Here is a 14,932-nt window from a genome sequence, read left to right as displayed (position 1 = left end):
TTATAAGTTAATGAGGAAAAATGATGATATAAGCCATAAACAAATAATGAGAAGAGCCATAAATAGTAATCTTAGTGGGTAGCTTTAAAGACTACTCATATTCTATAAAACTCTTGTTGAACATCACAACCTCAGTCAGTGTTAAATGTACAGAATTATGAGAAAATAATAAAATCTAATATGTAGTACACTTCAAATAGGGAAAAGAGTGATAATATTTGTTTTTATTTTATTAATTATTAACATTTAATTATTGTTTTCTTTATTTGTAGCATTGTTTTACTTGTTGAAATATAGTACAACTTTTTTGGAGGGGTTTGGTCGTGGGGCCTGGGCGCTGTCCCTCAGCTCTTCAACTCAAGGCTAGCGCTCTACCATTTGAGCCACAGCACCACTTCTGGCTTTTTTCTTTTTGCTTATGTGGTGCTGAGGAATTGAACCCAGGCCCTTATGAATGCAAGGCAAGCACTCTACCGCTGAGCCACCTTCCCAGCCCTAGTAAAACTATTTGTAAATCATCATTAGGAGGTACTTTGAGAAGGTTACTTGGATGGCCAAACCAATTTTTATAGGTGCATATTAATTTACAAAGAGGAAAATTAAGAACAAAGTATTTATTTAAAAAATTATCAAATAGAGTCTGAGTCAGAAGTGTTGATAAATGTCCACACCTAAATTTTTTTTTTTTTTTGGTCAGTCGTGGGGCTTGAACTTTGGGGCTGGGCGCTGTCCCTCAGCTCTTCAACTCAAGGCAAGCACTCTACCACTTGAGCTACAGCGCCACTTCAAGTTTTCTGGTGGTTTTATTGGAGATAGGAGTCTTACGGTCTCTCCTGCCTGGGCTGGCTTTGAACCGCGATCCTCAGATCTCAGCCTCCTGAGTAGCTAGGATTACAGGCGTGAGCCACCAGTGCCTGGCTTACACCTAAAATTTTATCCCTAGGCTGAAGCAGTGGTATTACAGAGTTGAGGCCAAAACAGTGATAGACTGTGTTTTGTTCTTTATGTTGATTTTGTTGGTCATGAGGCATGAACTCTGGGGCCTGGGTGCTGTCCCTCAGCTCAAGGCTAGCGCTACCACTTGAACCACTGCACCACTTCCATGTTGTTTTGCTTATGTGGTGCTGAGGAATCAAACCCTGGGGCTGATGCATGCAAGGCAAGCACTCTACCACTGAGCCACCTTCCCAGCACCTGAGAAACTGTTTTAAAATATCATCTAAACAACATTTGCTTTCTGCTTTGGGTTATATAATGAAAGATATAAATATATTTTTATATTTTTGTGAATTGTACTTCTAAATTTATACTAACTTCAGCCACTTTATCCTTTTCAAAGTCATAAATATCTCTGAGAGTTTGCTTCTGAGAAGATTGTTTTGCATTATAATTTCTTCTGAGTTATTTTTATTTTTATCAAAATAACTTTATATTTCATGTTGATTTGTTATCATATATCAAATACCTTCAAATGTACACATAGAGTCTAAAGATAGCAGTATGAATATTCTCATACAGCTCTTGTTTGTCTGTTATGCACTTCCAGTATTGTGATATTTCTCTCTCTCTTTCACTCTCTCCCATTTCCTCTCTTTCTCTTTCATGCTCCATGTCTGGTACTTAGAATTTTGGCTGGTCTACTATTATCCTTCAGGATCCACTAGTTTTGTGGGAACATGATAGCGACCATCAGTTACCCTTGCATTATTTAAGAATTATAAGAGTGACTTGATATTATTCTTTGCCATAATAAATGGCAAAACAGCAGATCTAGGAATTCCTTTTCACTTTTACTATTATAAATTTTATCTCATAGGAATCATTGGGATGGATAAGATACTTTTAACCTGTGACCTAAAAGTTCTTTTTCTTTTACAAACAACCTTTTTCTTTTATTATCAGTTAGTAAATACATATAATGAAAACAAAGCTATCCTATGGAAAGTGGACCGAAGTTGCTCACAGGGATGAAAAACAAAGGAATGTGGGAAGTGAGTACAAAGAATGCCCATCATAGAGTACAGATCCTAGGAGCAATTTATCATGTACACTTTGTGAGAATGACAACGTGCTGTGAACTATAGATTAAATCACTGAACAACTGATATATATATATATATGCACATATATTTGTATATGTATATTTATTTATATATGCACACATATGTGTATATGCCCTTATATATGTACACATGTATGTTACTGTACACACAAATACACACGTACATGTACACATGTATACATGCACACATGGAGAAAGACACATAGATACAGCCAACACTAGTTTCACTAGTTGTTGAATATGCCTTAAATGGAATGCTTGGAACAAAGTATGTTCAAGATGTATTTGTCTCTAAACGTTTTTTTTAACCACTCTCTTATCTCTTAAAACTTGTACATTTAGAGAGATTCCACTTGCAAAATGCAGTACAAGGGATAGCAAATCACACAGAAATCTCAGTAAGTAAAGTTCATATGGTGTTTCCTTGCTCCCCACAGAATGCTTGCTCTTGTAGAAACTCTCAACAATCAAAGTAGCAGGAGAACGCCCTGGTAAAGAATAAAGTTATAAGGCTTTAAATGGCATCCTTGCTTGAGCTTTTTCCAGGGACTGGATTCTACACATACATTTAACCAACCCATGTGAAAAGTCTTATGTGAGAAATGCTGACTGAGCTCTTGCTGATTTCCTGGCCAAGAAAATAAGAAAAAAAGAAAATATTTTTAATGTTTTAAAGTTTGAGAATAATTTGTAACCTGTCAATAAATGTGTAGAACACAATTATACGAACTAACAAAAAATGATGGCATTTCATTTATGTGCTCTTGGCCTTGATGAGTGATTTTAGGTGTGTCTACACAAGTAGAATCAGCATAAATCAAGCTAGCACTTCTTCATTTAAGATATAAGGAAAGGATACAGGTTGACCCATTTTAACAATGATATGTACAAGACAGTCTATCAAGGGGTGGGGGGGGTGAATGGGGAAGTTGAGGAGGTGTGAAGGAATGGTATGGTAGAGGACAAACAAATGAGGGGGTAACAATGTTAAATAAGAAATGTACTCATTACCTTACTTAGGTAACTGTAACCCCTCTGTACAGTATATTTACAATAAAAATATATATTAAAAAGATACAAGGAAAACTTCTGTACTTATAGGAAGTTGTATTTATCACTCAATATCAGTAAGGTATTGGTTTTAGGACCCCAGGTATATGAAAACTTTGGATACTCAAATTCTCTATATAAACACAGTATATTATTTACTTTAGAATCTGCCCACAAGCTAGTGCAGAGTAATTGCTATGAAAATTGTTACTACATTCTAGGTTTGTAATGAAACATAAAAATATATGCACTATCAACAGATACAAATTTTTTCAGATAAATTTTGTTTGCAGTTTGTGGACGGAACTGGGAGAGCAATTTTGAAAAGCACAAATTTCATCACCAAGACCGGTCTGCAAATTTTAACAAGGAGCTAATACAGCATCATTGAATAGTATGGAACTCCAAGGAGAAATACTTGAATTGAGACATTATCAGAAAAGGTAACCACAGGGGCAGGGATGGTGGCTCAGTGCTAGAGTGCTTGCCTTGCAATGCATGAGGCCCTGGGTTCGATTCCTCAGCACCACATAAGCAAATAAAAGCCAGAAGTGGCGCTATGGCTCAAGTGGTAGAGCGCTAGCCATGAGCTGAAGAGCTGAGGGACAGCACCCAGGCCCAGAGTTCAGGCCCCACAACCGGACTCAAAAAAAAAGAAAGAAAGAAAGAAAGAAAGAAAGAAAGAAAGAAAGAAAGAAAGAAAGAAAGAAAGAAAGAAAGAAAGAAAGAAAGAAAGAAAGAAAGAAAGAAAGAAGAAGAAAGAAAGAAAATGTAACCACACAAGGACTTTTTAGAAATGCAGCTGCTAGATTTTCATGGAGAGCTTTCATAACACTTTGTGAAGCACAAATCAGAACTTCACTGAAGTGTAGATGGATTTCCCTGTCCTTCCTGTCATGGTTAGTCATTATCAATCAACATATAGCTAATCTTGAATAATCCTCTAATAACAAAATATTGATGGAGTGTTTATATGCAGAAAACCTGGGAAGGCTAACCTTTTCCAATTAGGACATTCTGGATTCTATGACCCAGCAGAGAGAAAACTAGGTAAGCATCCATTTACAGCCTTCTGAATAATTCTGATTCTGCCCACATCAGTTATCTATCCATACCTGTGCCCGAGCGAGAGGATTTTAAAAGAATTTAGTGATTTACAATTTAAACTTAAACATGGAATGAAATTAGTTCCAATGCATTACATTAAGATATTTAGAAACAACTGGGAAACCTAAAGGTCTATAAGATTTATTTTTATTGAAAATGAAGGAATATTGGAATTTGGTTTTCTACAGTTTAAGAAATTTTCAGCAGACTTGATACTTATTTAATTTTGTATATTGAAAGGAACACAAGCCTCAACAATATGTCAATACTATCCTCTTATTTATCTCTAAAGATTTATGCTTCTGGTCTCTTAATATTAAAACTTCAAAAAATTATCTTTAGCAAGTTGTGCAAAGGGGTTTCAGTTCATCATGTCAGTGTTGAATAGAGTGTATGTGCATTTCAATGTTCAGTGCATCTGGATCATTGTCAAACTTTCCATTTTTCTTCCTTCCCTTACCCCAACCCCACCTATCCCTTCAAGTTTCCTAATATATTCTCACATATGTACATTGAGTGTTATGACTGTATTAGTCCACCATTTCCCTCTCCATCCTTCTGCCCTACTTCCTTTAAGCCTAGATCCCCTTTTAAGACTTGTTTCAACTTCATGGTATTTTATTAAATATCTCTACCTTTGGCATTTGGCTATGGGCTTGCCACATCCTCTCTTCCATGTTTGACCACATAAATGAATATATTTCTCCACATTTCTAATCTCTGAATGGCTGACATAGGTCTCTTTTACTATTCACTTTCTGTCCTAAATTTAGAATTGCACCTTCAGGGCCATCCTAGAGACCTTTATTGTTCTCTACACACTGAAGATGGAAAGGAAATAATTTCCATGCTCTCAGCATTATGCAATCCATCATGAATTTCCATCACTTATCACTTCAGCAGTCTATGTTTAGGGACAATCTTCAATTTCTGATGATAGGAGCACGAGTCAGTTTTAATTATGCAGATTCCACTATGTAGTGAGCCCTGTAGTCTTCTAAATTTTCAATAAATTTCGAGTAACTTTTTATTAATAATTTAAAAAGTTTTATTTCAGTATTTGAAATGCTGCCCCAATTATTTTAAAAGTTTCACAATAAGCTAGACTGAACTTTTCCCCCCATTTTCCCCACTAGTTCAGGTTAAGTCTCCTTTGGCTTTATTGTTTGAGAGGCCAAAGGAAGAGGGTAAACAGAGAGATGATATTACTCAGATATCTCCTTCCTCTTCTGTTTCTGCTATTCTTGTTGAGAGGAAGACTGGAGCAGGGAACAAGAGTGATGCTTGACTTCACCATACAAGGGAGCATTCCTGGCATGCCAATTATTGTTTCTCAGAATAACTTAAACAGCTTACTCTTGCCTTCTCTGTAACAGTAACCTAACTATGGCTTCCTTGGTGCAGGAGGAAGCACACTAACAGGTTACTACCTGTAAACTGGTATTTTATATCTCAGCTTACTACCAAAAATATAAAGCTTTGGCTACATAAATGCAAAGGTACTGATTGTCCAACAATACCTTAGTGAGCAGTAGACAATTCTACTCAACTACCCTCTCCTCTCATATCCTCCCTTTCACTCCCCTCCACTCATTTACCCACCCCTTTTTCTTTGTCTCTCTCCTCCATATTAATCTCTATCTTCTCTCTTTTTCTTTTCCAGTAGCAAGTGATTTGGTTTATCAGACAACACATACACAATTGAACAAATATTTATTTCTCCTCTTTTTGTGATTATTTATTCTTAAGAAGTGAGTTCTAGCACAGCACCAGTGGCTTACACCTAGATACTCAGTAGGTTCAAATTTGACAATTGCAATTCCAAGCTATTTTAAGTAGATAAACCTAAGAGATTCTTTTCTGCACTTGTGGTAAAAGGAAGACGTGAAGGTATGGCTCAGGTGGTATAGAGCAAACATTGAGAATTAAAGCCCAGATAGAGCTCAAGGCCAGGAGTTCAAACCCCAGTACCAGCACAATATAAAAAAAAAAAAACTGAGTCCTTTGTCTTAGAAGGGATATTTCTCCAAAAATTCATACCCATGGCAATTTCCAAGGTCCAAGACTATTTGTAAGGCTCTTTCACATCTTAAACCGATTCCTCTGCTTGATTCACATTATGGAAAATAGGAGTCACACTTCGCATTAAAAAGTATGTGCATTACTGAACAGTTCTTCCCATTTTTAATGTAAAGGAAGCATGACAGAGGAATTCACCTCACTTGGGTGAGTTAGGTTTGACTCACTGACAGACTTTTGCAAGTAAATGAGGGTCTGTTTACATGTAAAGAAGTCTATACAGATGGTTTTCTAGGAGAGAGAACAAGGTAGCTGTTGTCCAAGTTTGAATCAGAGTAAGTTTATTCCTATGATATGGTAAAGAGAAGCTCATCTCATAGAACACTATGCAGACAGTAATTTCAAAAGGATTAAAAAACCCATGTCTATGTTGTGAACAGCCAAGTTTTCACAAACAAAAAACAGTTTCCTGAGCCATGAAAATATAAGTTAGAGCAAAGGGAACTATGTTAAATATAGTTAATGGCTAAGTGACATGTGTAAAAGAGTTCTGTAATCACAACTAAACTATAAATTTTTCATCATGTCCCTAACAAGAATCGTTAAGATAGGCCTGCCTAAATCTGTCATAGAGGACTGGGTTCATGCAATTATCAGTTTTGTTTAGGGTCTAATATCTTCTACAGTTGCTTGGGTTGCAAACCGCTCACACGACATGCAGTGTCTCGAAAAACGTGCTGTCTTGCTAGGCACCTAAGGGATTTTTGTGCCACTGTGAATATTAATCGTTTTTTAATTATACCTGTCAGTGTGAAGTCGTTTCATGATAAGAATAATAGTTTCTGTACCCTTTGTTCCACTAACAAATCTCAGATGTAAATATAGCCGGGAGCCTGTGGCTCATGCCTATAATCCTAGCTACTCAGGAGGCTGAGATCTGAGGGTCACAGTTCAATGCCAGCCCAGGCAGGAAATTCCAAAGATTCTTATCTCCAATAAACCACCAGAAAACTGTAAGTGGCACTATGTCTCAAGTGGTAGAGCTCTTACCTTGAGCAGAAGAGCACAGGGACAGCACTCAAGCCCAGAGTTCAAGCCCCAAGACTGCCCCCCCAAAAAAGTATGCATATATATATGTATAAATGATGAGATGAATTACATTTAAATATAAGTCAATATTTATGGTACACATTTAAAATATAACTATATATGATATATTTATAATATATACATATATTTATGTATAAGATCATATTGGCTTAGGGGTGTTTGTGTGTTCATATGTGTGTTTGTGTGTGTGTGTGTGTGTGTGTGTGTGTGTCTGTGTGTCTGTGTGTCTGTGTATAAGTGTCCGGGATACCTACCCTCATCTCTCTGGTGCCTCATCCTCCCAGCAGGGAGAGCATCCAGGATCCTGACCCCAAGGAAGGTGGATGGGGGAGGGTAACTAAGGTCACATCCAGGGGGATGATCCGAATTCTGTCCTGCAACCTAAGCCTGGACAGATAAAGGAGAGGAGAGGTTTAGGGGAACATCAAGGGAAGCCCCTTACCTTTGGCTACAAGTACCAGCAGAAAACTATATCCATCTTTCTTAGTAGTCAGATAAAAGGTGCACACTGTTCATTTATTTTATGATTGTGTTAGTCTTAGGACTTGGATTCAGGGTCTGGGTGTTATCCCTGAGCTTCTTTTGTTCAAGGCTGAGGCTCTACCACTTGAGCCACAGCACATCTGGCTTGTGTGTGGATTTGGAGAGGGAGGTGATTTATGGGAGATAAGAATCTCCTGGACTTTCCTGCCCGGCCTGGCTCTGAGTCATGACCATAAGACCTCAGCCTCCCAAAGAGCCAGGATGATGGATGGGAGCCATGAGCCTCTGACCGCCACCATCCATTTATAATGGGCCAGGCCACCCACATTACACCTCCTTGTTGGGAGTAGGAAGCAGACATGAGTGGGTTTGATACTTCAACAGCCTACTTATCTTTGAGCATTCTTCTGGGTCAGTCTGATGTGGCTTCCTCCTTATCCACAGCAATGACATAGCTCTGTCACAAGAACAAATGTCCAACGGAAGTTGTCAGGTCTTGGGTCTTTCCTCTGCACCCCACCCCCCTAACCAAAACTACACTCCCCAGCAAAAGGTATTAGACATGGACTGTTTTCATTGTCTTATAGCCAGGCCCTGACCAGATAGGTGGGGGTATGGGTCAGTGTCCCAGGATTGTGCTGGGCAAAAGGACAAGGCAACATCTCCTCATCCACTTTCCTTCAACGGTGTAGCAGAGGGATGTGAGGAAGGACTCAAGGGATGGACAAGGAATAACCATCACAGTCTAGCCGGGGCACAGAGGGGCTTACCTCATGAAGCTAGTTCAATAGGCTGAGCAAAAGAGCTCCTGACCCTCAGCCCACCTCCAGAATGAGAGGGCCACCTTCGGTTCCAGCCACATGGGGATGCTGGGCCACCTCCTCCAGCACCTATTCAACCAGTTCCTGAGAGAGAAAGAGAGAGACATAGAGAGAGAGGGAAAGAGGGGCAAGAGAGAAAGAGAGGGAGAGAGGAGAGAGGGGGGAGAGAGAGAGAGAGAAAGAGGAAGAGAGGGCCAGAATTACACTTAAGCCAGGTGCTGGTGGCTCAGGCCTATAATCCTAACTACACAGGAGGCTGAGATGTGAAGATCATGATTCACAGCTAGCCCAGGCAGGAATGTCTGTGAAACTCTTATACTCAAAGAACCAACAGAAAACTGGAAGTGATGCTGTGGCTCATGTGGTAGATCGCTAGCCTTGATCTAAGGAGCTCAGGCACAGCATCCAGGTCTCAAATTCAAGGCTCACACATGACAAAAGTGGACCTCCCACCACAAGAAGTGGGCTGAATAACACTCACTGTCCTAGGAAGCATGGCAGAGAAGTCAGGCCGAGCTTCCTGTCAGCTGGAGGTCATGAGTAAGTCACCTGGCTTGTCAATGCCTCATTTTCCCCAGTTGCAAGACTGAATACAGTTAAGGATCCCCTTCCTCATGGGGATAGATTAATGATGAAAGACGGCCATGTTTTGTTTCATAATCCTATACCTGTTGCAGGATTAATAACAGACCCCATCTGAGCCCTTTCTAGGTAACTTCCTGTCATATGCTCACAGAATTTTTGAGAACCATATCTGACAGCTGCTCCCTCTGTGCCTGGCCCAGCTCTAGAGAGCCCTCTGTATTAGTCCCTTGTTTCCTCACAACTGTCCCATGAGGAGACTGAGGGCCGATGGTAGACATCCAACCCAGAGCTTCACCTGTGGTCAAGAATCGGCTGCCATGGACTAAGAGATTTGGACAATCCATCTAAAATGATAAGTGAGTGGGGCGCTAAATGTCTACCACCCCCACTGTACACACACACAAACACACCTCCACCATCCTTTGCAGGCAAAGATGTTTTACTTTCTTTCTTTTTGTTGGTTGTGGGGCTTGAACTCTGGGCCTGGGTGCTATCCCTGAGCTCTTCAGCTCAAGTCCAGCACTCTACTATTTGAGCCACAGCACCACTTCCGGGTTTCTGGTGCTTTATTGGAGAGAAGAGTCTGAGGGTCTTTTCTGCCCAAGCTGGCTTTGAACCATGATCCTAAGATCTCAGCTCCTGAGTACTTAGGATGACAGCAATGAGCCATTGGCACCCAGCCAAAGAGGCTTTTTCATGCCTGTCATCCTATCCCCTCAGGAGACTGAGATCTGAGGACTGCAGTTGGATGCACCCTTGGCAGCAAAGTCATTGAGAACTCTTATCTCCAATTAAACACCCCAAAACGTTGCAAGTGGAGCTGTGGCTCAAATGGTAAAGTGCTAGCTTTGAGCATAAAACAAGGGATGGGACACAAGCCTTAGTTTTAAGCTTTTTCTAGCATAGACGCACCCAAGAAAAGGAAGCAGGTGAGCACATGGGAGCTCAAAACGCACACATAATACTCAAGACTCACAGAATAGACCCCATCCTGCTCTGACTCTCTAGCTTCTATGTCCTAGATCATGGCAGTCTTAGATAAGACTGACCATGCACCAAGTCAGGACATTCAAGTACAATCCATACTGAGGATCCCATGACCTCATCAAGGACTCAAGATCTCTCACTGTCCTGCCTTGACACTGGGCAGTCAGGTGAGGTCTATTTATACAACTACAGGATATGGGAATGAAAGGATTTCTCAGCCAAGGGATGCAGACTGGAGGGCTCTAGGTCCCTCTCTCTCAGGGAGGAGAAAAGAGCCCATCCATCCCAGGAATGTTCCTGGGTTGTGAGTATCCTCAAAGAAACAACCCTGCTCCGAGCCCACTGCCTCTGGTTTTCCCACTAGCCTCGATCTTCAGTCGGCCCTCTCTGAATCCCAATCTGCCATCTAGATTAATGGCTGAGCCAACAAAGAGACCCACCTCTACCTCTGAGGATGGCAGTCACGCGGTCCTAGAGTCCCCTAAAGGAAGTCTGAGGGCAACACGGGTCTGACTCTCGCCCTCATTCCCCGGGTGTCCTCTTCCAGTGGCCCGCTTACCTCTTTCTCTGGTTGAGGAATGAACACTGGGGGTGTCATCTTCAGATTGAGCCAGCAAAAGTCCCAGTCCCCAAGGATGTACTTCACAGGCATTCTGCAGCAGATGACAGCCAAATCGTCAACGGTGAACCCAGAGTGCCAGGACTTTTCATAGGCATGTGGCTGGGTCGAAGGCTCTATCACTGATGATCTAGGTTGTCAGGTGAGGTCATGGCTTCAATGGCCTGACACACCTGATCTGAGATCATCCTCCCTCTTCATCTTCCTGCTTATCCCTTGCCCCTCTTGACACTCCCTCACCCTATACTTCCCTAGCCCTTGGACATTTTCTTCTTATCTGACCAGAAAATAAACTTGGTGAACCAGGACAGATTGAAACTCTGTGACCCACCCTGAGCCCTAGGGTCTACCAGAGGCTGTTTCCCTCTGCAGTCAGCGACCACTCAGATATTGGATGTCATGAAGTTGCTGATGTCATGAACGGGTCAGTGGCTTGGTCCTACATACGAGCTTTAGGCTCAGAAACTGTCCCCACAGAGATTGTGAATGGTTGGCTCCCTTGATCCAGGGACTCCAAACCAAGGCTTGTATGCTCCCTTCTTCCTTCCTTTCCTCCTTTTCTCCCTCCATCCTTCCCTCCTCTCTTTCTTTTTCCTTTCTTTGTGTCACTCCTGTGCTTGAACTCAGAGCCTGGGTGCTGTCCCTGAGCCTTTGTACTCAAGGCCAACAGTCTACAGCTTGAGCCTAGTTCTGGCATTTTCTTTTTGGTAGTTAGTTGGAGATAAGAGTCTTACAGGCTTTTCTGCCTGGGCCTTAAGCTTCAATCCTCCTATTTCAGCCTCCTAAGTAGCTAGGATGACAGGTGTGGGGCACCAGCATCCAGCTCAAACCAAGATTTCTTCATGTGCTGTGGAACCAGCACTGGAACCTTTCATTGTGTATGACCCCCACCTCTCCCCCCCCCCAGGAACTGGCACACACTGTAATGTTTTGTTAGATAAATAGATGAGCATCTGTCCATGACAATACTACAGAAAAGTCCCATCCAATTCAGGTAAGTATCCTGGGTTGGGGTAAAGCCTGATGTAGCTCTCCCACAGTTCTCCCTCTTCCTTCTTCCCACCCTCCTGGTGCCACCGCACTTAATTGTTTTGGTTCTAAGGACGTGAGCCATGATGTCCTCACTGGATTCCAGGGCCTCTGGGATGCCTATCTTCTCAACGATCTCTGTCCAGCAACTGACCAGCTGTGTGGCACTCACTTTCCCACTCAGCTGTGAAAAAGGTTGCCCTGAGGTGAAAGCCTGGCTCAAGGGGCCTCCTCTCCACTCCCTGGGGCCAGACAGGATGGTCCACCATATCCAGCCCCCAAGTTTCATGTTCCAGAGATAGGATCCCTGAGGCATCCCAGGTCTCTGAATTTCCCAGAGTCCAGTACAGGTCCTGGGAATTGTCTCTACTCACAGCTAGTAGGCTGCAGATGGCAAAGTCACAATCTCTGCTCCCCACAACATCCTCAACTGTGGTGGTCACCCTAGAGAGAGCTGGAGAAGAATCAGCATCTGCCGGAGAAAAGCAGTCAAGGCACGACGTTCATAGCAGGAGACCATTTGGCTAGGGAACTCTGCTTGTGCTGCTTTGAATATCATTGTTTGGTGGCTGAAATGGTCCATCTAATTTGACCCAGAATCCCAAGCATTAGTTAGAAATTGCCAGCTTCAAGGAAAAACCCTGGAAAAGCTGGCATTTCACATGTCCCAATCAAACTTAAAGGGTTCCAAAGTTAGTGGTCCCCTTTTCCTTCCAGACAGCCTACAGCGGGTCATAGAAAATGGCATTCAGAGAGCCTTAGCTAACTGCCATGTCCTGATCCCAAGTAGGCTCCAGCAGAGGGAACACACTTGCCTACCATTGCGCAGCTGGAAACAGCCCAAGAAGGACACAACTTGGAGTCTGCAGGACTCCAGGGAGGACTACCCACCAGTGCACTGCCCCTGGAGGGAATCCTTGCCACCATTGGGGGCCTGGAGCCCCATGCCAAGATGCCCACGTACACTGTCAATACCCTGGGTAAGATTCCCCTCTCATCCTCAGTCGTGGTGAACCATCTGCTATGTCACACTGATCGTCACTTCCCAGACCCTCCTAGCTTCACAACCCCTGCCCTACTACCCCCCATCTCGTTCCCTATTTATGTTTGGCAGACTCATTCCCAACCTTGAATTAGCTCCAACTATACACACCAGAGCAGACTGGCTGGCTGGAAGAGTGCGGCTGTGATCACAGTAGCCTCATGAGCCTTCTGGCTGAAGACAGAAGAGCAGGTGTCCACTCTGGTCTGTGGTTCACACAGGCCTCCTAAGGGAGACCCACACAGGTCCAGCAGCTACTGTGGGCTGCAGGAAAGGGGAAGAAAGAGGTGGAAAGGAACATCTACTGAAACCTTCCCTAAAGGAGCCATGAAATGGTGAAAGAGAAAACAAAAATTGTGGCTGGTCTCCTAGTGGGCATTAATGAAAAAAGAACAAGAAATAAAATGCTTTTGCTCTTTTTAGACATGGTGACTTAAATATATTTTCATTGTTCTCATCCTCCCTGCTCTCCCAACAAACACACACACACACACACACACACACACACACACACACACACACACACACACACACACACACACACACACACACACACACACAAACACAGACTCAGAGCAGTGCCTCTCCGGAGTTTGTTTCTCATCTGGGCAATGTACCAGCTTAAGCACAGGGGTTCCCTTGTCAGAATCAGGGGCAACCACCCAAGCGGAACAATGCTCTAATAATGCAGAACCACCCTGCCTCCCCGTTTCTCCAGGGCCAGACCCTTCCCCTTGGGAACAACCAGCTTTGACTCCTCATTCACCAAAACCCTAGGCCAGGACGCTGGGTGAAGGAGTCCCGAGACATGTGGCTCCTCAGAGCCTGGACAGAAAACAAAGCAGGGGGTCATGGTGCCACCTGAGAGGTGTCTGACCTGCGGTGGGGGCGTTGTTGGGGACTTTGATGGGGTTCTAAAGGCTATATACATGGTTAGACTCCCTACTTTCAGCCTATATACTTCGGGGCGACTTGGCAGATCTTGGGGAGGATGAGAAGACCAGATGGACTGGGAGCACTAGCAGAAGCTGGCAGAGCTGGGAAATGTGATCAGAACTGTTGACAGCTGGGGTTGGGGTACAGGCTGGGTGTATATCTGTTAGAAGGGGTGTGTATTTCTCCCAAATATCCACCTTCTATCTGACCCCAGTGCCCTCACCTCTCTAGTGGGCTCTTCTGGGAATGTCCGCATGTGAAAGGGTGACTGAGCACAGAAGACAAGGGCTCACACAGCAAGGGAGGGGCCTATCTTCTGCATCCAACCCCCCCCCTCCCCAGCAAAAAGGAAAAGACCTAAGAAGGCAGGTGTGGAGGTGCAGCTCACCACCTCTGACTAAAGCCATAGGTTCCCACCAGGGAGAGGAAGGGTGCAGATGCAAGGCTGTGTGGCTCCCACTGCTCCAGCCAGGGGCTCTGTGGTGTCCCTGGATGGGTGCTCCTCACCCATCCTTGCATGTCTCATTTTCCTGGGACACTGGATGCTAGGGATGGGGGTGGGATCCTCAGGTCGACACCCAGTTCCAACCCCCACCCCTGGGGTGCATTTGTGGCAGAGCCAGGGCGGACTGTGGGGTGCTGGGGAGGTGCAGGCAGGACAGGAGAGGGGAGGCAAGAGGCTGAGTTCCTGGCCTGCGGGGGTGGGGTGGAAGGGGTAGAGTGGTGGAGTCACAGGGTGCAGGGGTCACGCGAGGTGCTGGCCCGCAGTGCAGCCACTCACGTGTGCTGCTGGGAGAAGCTGTAGGCTGAGACTCTGGGTGCGCGCCCTGAGTCTGAGGGCTCGGGGCCAGGACCAATCAGGGCCACAAGCCAGACAGGGGTGTGCCATCTCCGCCAGGTGACTGCAAGAGGCTCCACCAGTCTGAGCCTGCAGCATGTTTGAAATGCAGATCTTCTGGGAAGGGGCAGGGGCGTCTGCTGGCACGTGGTGGGGCAGCACTCAGCCTCTGCTCCTTCTCCTCAGCCACTGCCTCCCCCTCAGTGGCCTCGTCCCCTGTGGCTGCCGCCTCTGCCTCAGCAGC

Source organism: Dipodomys merriami, unplaced genomic scaffold (genome assembly GCF_024711535.1).
Source record: "Dipodomys merriami isolate MVZ:Mamm:240054 unplaced genomic scaffold, mDipMer1.0.p SCAF_353, whole genome shotgun sequence".
NCBI classification, from domain to species: Eukaryota; Metazoa; Chordata; class Mammalia; order Rodentia; family Heteromyidae; genus Dipodomys; species Dipodomys merriami.
This window is presented reverse-complemented; position numbering follows the sequence as displayed.